Genomic DNA, 4,741 nt, shown 5'->3' on the forward strand with positions numbered 1-4,741 from the left:
CTCACTTTTGCGAGCTCGCACCTGCGGCTAGCCAAGCGCAGGTGCGATTACAGCAGAAGCTGGAAGCTTCAGCTGCTGCTACAAATTCCAAAATTGGCCCGAGCCTCGTCCAGTTAACACCCGAGGCCCCGCCCGAACATACCAACAAGTTTGAAATCATAAAACGGACTCGCTCGAACCCTCGGAATGTGTAAAACAATATCAAAACTAAAAATCATACCTCCAACCAAATTGATTTAACTTAAAATGTTTCAAATTCTTCAAACTTGCTCCGAACGTGCTGAAACATACTTAAACCACTCGGAATGACACCAAATTCTGCGTGCAAGTCATTAATCACCATATCGAGCTATTCCTAGGCTCTGAATTTCAAACGGACCTCGATTACTCCAAAACCTACTTCAAACCAAATTTAAAGAACCTTAAGCCTTCAAATAGCTAGTTTTCACTATTGAGCGCCGAAACGCTCCCGGGTTGTCCAAAACCCGATTCGAATATACGCCCAAGTCCAAAATCATCATACAAATCTATTAGAACCGTCAAATCCTGATTCCGGAGTCGTTTCCTCAAAATGTTGACCAAAGTCAAACTTAGCCTTTTTAAAGCCAAATAAGGAACCAAGTGTTCCGATTTCAACCCGAACTCTTCCAAATTCCGAACTAACCTTCCCCGTAAGTCATAAAACAGTAAAAGCACCTATGGGGAGTCTTATTTTGGGGAACGGAGTTCTAGAAGGCAAAACAACCGGTTGGGCTGTTACAGTTTGCGTAGTGGGAGACTATGCTGGGGAGGCAGGGACTTTGTTCTTCGCGTTTGCATAGAACTGTCTGCGATCACGATAGCTGAGGCAGTAATGAATTGTGTTCGCATCCCCTATTTTGCGATCGCGTAATGCATTTTTTTGGGCAGCTGTTGTTTCTTCTTCACGATCGCATGTGTATATTCGCGATCGCGATGTGCAAATGCCTGGGTAGAATATAAGTACTCTATTTCGAGGGCTTTTGATATTTTATCACTTTTTGAGTTAGAGAGCTCGGATTTAAGCGATGTTTGAGGGGTTCTTCACGTGTTGGATTGGGGTAAGTGTTCTTTACTCGGATTTGATTTTATTTCGTGATTCCATATTTGTTTTTAACATTAAATTAGTGATTTGAATGGGAGAAAAATGGGAATTTTTGTGAAAATTTTTAAAAATGTAAAATGATGATTTGAAGAACGATTTGATGATTTGACACCAAAAAGTCATTTTAGAGTATCCGTTTAGCTTCTTTGAGGTAAGTATCTTGCCTAACCTTGTGTGGGGGAACAACTGAAGAACGATTTGATGATTTGACACCAAAAAGTCATTTTAGAGTATCCGTTTAGCTTCTTTGAGGTAAGTATCTTGCCTAACCTTATGTGGGGGAACAACTCCTTAGGATTTGAGTCGTCTGTGCTATTTTTGTCATGTGAAAGCCGTGTACGCGAGGTGACGCGTACGTACTCACGCTGATATATGAAAATTGACCGGTCTAGACTCTTAGGCATCTTTTATGTACTTATTTTGAATTGTTAGCACATGTTATATCTTTTATTCATCAAGTCTACTATCACATGCTTTATTTGAAGTTGTCGTTACATGTCACATTCTTTACTTGTCGAGTTTGCTCTTATATGCTTTATTTAGTATTTTTATCACTTTTATCATCATGTGATTTCTTTTATTGTGGAGAGTCTTAGTTGAAATTGTCGTCACATGATATCCTTTTGTTGCCGGGTTGTTCTCATGCATTTAGACGTAGTACTAGTTTGTGACATCTCCTTCATTGTTAGCCTAATTCATACACTAGAGTCCGAAGTTTTCCATTTCATGGAAGTACTTTCACTATCGAGGTTATCCTTAAACAATTAATTGGAATTGAAGTTATCGAGAATCATTAATCTATTTTAATTGAAGTTGTGTTTAAAGGGGATGTTTTTCCTTGTTGAATTATTTTTCCATTCATTTTGTTATTATTGAGGTTCTATATACGTTGTGTTGAGTCGTAGGTTATTTTTTGTGAAAATATTAATATTGTTGAATCTTTGGAAAGGTTGTGGCTTACAGACACTTGTGATACGAGTTGATATGTTGTGTTATTGTGATGATAACACATGTGAACTGTTGTGTGGTTTGGTTGTGGTTATGCGGTATAAGGGTGGCATTTCACCATTGTTATGCAGAGTATAAGGGTGGCAGTTCACCATTGTTGTTATGTGGGGTATAAGGATGGCATCTCACTGTTGTTAAATGTATGGAGTGATACAGGTTGCTATTGTGTTATTGTCCGGGCGAAGCGATAATGTGGCTATTACACGAAGTGATACATGTGACTTTAGGAGCGATAAAAGTGGCTAATGATAATGTCAGGGCGGAGTGATACGGGTGGCTGTCGAAGAGATACATGTGGCAATGTCAGGGATAATGTGTGATGGTTTGGAGACATTGTGTTGGTGATTTTTGTGTGATGGTGTGCTTTTCCTTATCTTTGTCATACACCTTACGTGACTTGCTTTGTTGTTTTGATGAGCTATTCGATGTCCTTGATATTACTTGCTGACTTGGGTTGCAGTAGTACACTCGCACAAGCATACACCATAGCATACCACTTATACTAGCTCAGGAGTATGCAACTTTACATTTATTGATCATACCCATGTGTTCTTGTGTTATTTCTTTCCATGTTGATTGTGAGCATATGACCACGCTGGGCAGATTGTGAATGTGAGCCCGTGATCATGCCACGTGGATTGAGATTTTGGCACGTGAGTTGTCTGTGTGGTTGTGAATTGAGATGTGAGCTCTAGGTGCCGTGAGTAGATGATGGTGGGTTTAAACCCGTGACTAAGAGATGAAGTATTACAGAGTGATTTCATTATAAACCTTGTATTAGAACGACTTGATTTGTTGGTTGTCATTGTGTTCCTTATTTGGTTTCAACGGTTCTTTCATAGTGTTCCTATTGTCTTACTGTTTATATCACTTGTTGCCATTTACTGATTCATGCTTTCCATTATTAGTTTTATACTTCTATACAACACATGTTATTTTGTCTAGTGAGTGTCTTGACTTGTACCTCATCACTACTCTATCGAGGTTAGTCTTGATACTTACTGGGTACCGACCGTGGTGTACTCATACTACACTTCTGCACATTTTTGTGCAGATCCAGGTACTTCAGAGTCTATTGATTGTCAGATAGCGGATCTTATATTGTGGTGGATACTTCAAGGTATACCTGCTACCACGTTCGCAGGCCTTAGAGTCACCTTCAGAAGTTATTTGTGTACACTTTATTTTTATTCTGTAACAGTTGTACTTAGAGATTTTCTAGTGAACTCAGTAAGAGCTTATGACTTGTACTTCCGATTTTGGGATTGTTGGCTTTGTATAGAAATTTTTGTTTCATATTTAATAGTTGGTTGAATTTTGCCATTAATTCAGTAAGTGTTAGGCTTACCTAGTCTTAAAGACTAGGTGCCATCACGACATCCTATAGAGGGAAATTGGGATCGTGAAGTGTTGGTATCATAGCTCCAGGTTCATAGGTGCTACGAGTCATAAGCGAGTTTAGTAGAGTCTTGTGGATTGCTACGGAGACGTCTGTACTTATCTTCGAGAGGTTACATAACTATTAGGAAAAATCTCCACTTTTTTCATTCCTGTTTTGCGAATTTGTTGATTTCGAAGCTTGAGCCTTTGTATCTCTATTCTCTCAAAGATGGTGAGGAGACGCGCTACCGGATCAGCTGCGCAGACACCCGCACCCCCTTCTAGAGCCGCGAGAGGCCGGGGTCGAGTTAGAGACCGAGGAGGGGCACGTGCCGCAACTAGAGCACCTACTAGAGCAACAGTTGGGGAGCCGCTAGTAGCTCCGGTTAGGGTACAGACACCGGAGATGCTTGTTGTTACCCCCGAAATTCAGGAGACTTAAGCGCAGTTCCTGAGCATGTTTGGTACATTGGCTTAGGCGGGATTGATCTTCGTTGCACCAGCTACTTCATAGATTAGACGAGTAGATCAGACTCCCCCCGCCGGTACTCTAGAGCAACAGGCTCACATTGGTTAGGTTCTAGGTGTGGTGCCGGTACAACCTGTTATTCCGATTCAGCCTGAGGCCAGGCCAAAGGCATCAGAGTAGGATCAACTTAGACTTGCGAGGTTCAAGAAGTATCACCCTCCTACTTTCAGTGGTTTGACTTGAGAGGATGCACATGGTTTTCTAGAGGAGTGCCACCGTATTCTTCGCAATTGGTATTGTGGAGGCGGGTGGGTTTGCTTTTACTACATTCCAGCTGTCAGGAGCAGCGTATCAGTGGTTGCGGGTTTACGAGGAGGGTAGCCCAGCCGATGCAGCTTCCCTTTCATGAAACTGCAGAAATCATCCACTTTCAGAACCAAGCAAAGTGTGGACCGCATATGGAATTGTGCGGCCGCAGAACCTCCCGAAAGGCATTTTTGTCAGCATATTTTGGGCCACTATAAATAGACGAAAAACACTTTTTAGGGAAAGTTTTATAGTTTTTTTGAGCTGTAGCTGTTATAGTTTACTACTTTTGGTAATTTGTGACAATTTTGGGGGTGAAATCACATTAGTTTATCATTTTATTCTTGTATTATGGCTTTAATTAGTTTTTCTTATTTACTTTCTTCAATTTTTATTATGAGTAGCTAGATCTTTTCTAGGGTTGTGATCCAACCCTAGTGTGTAAACCTTATGGG

This window comes from Nicotiana tomentosiformis, chromosome 6 (assembly GCF_000390325.3).
Source record: "Nicotiana tomentosiformis chromosome 6, ASM39032v3, whole genome shotgun sequence".
NCBI classification, from domain to species: domain Eukaryota; kingdom Viridiplantae; phylum Streptophyta; class Magnoliopsida; order Solanales; family Solanaceae; genus Nicotiana; species Nicotiana tomentosiformis.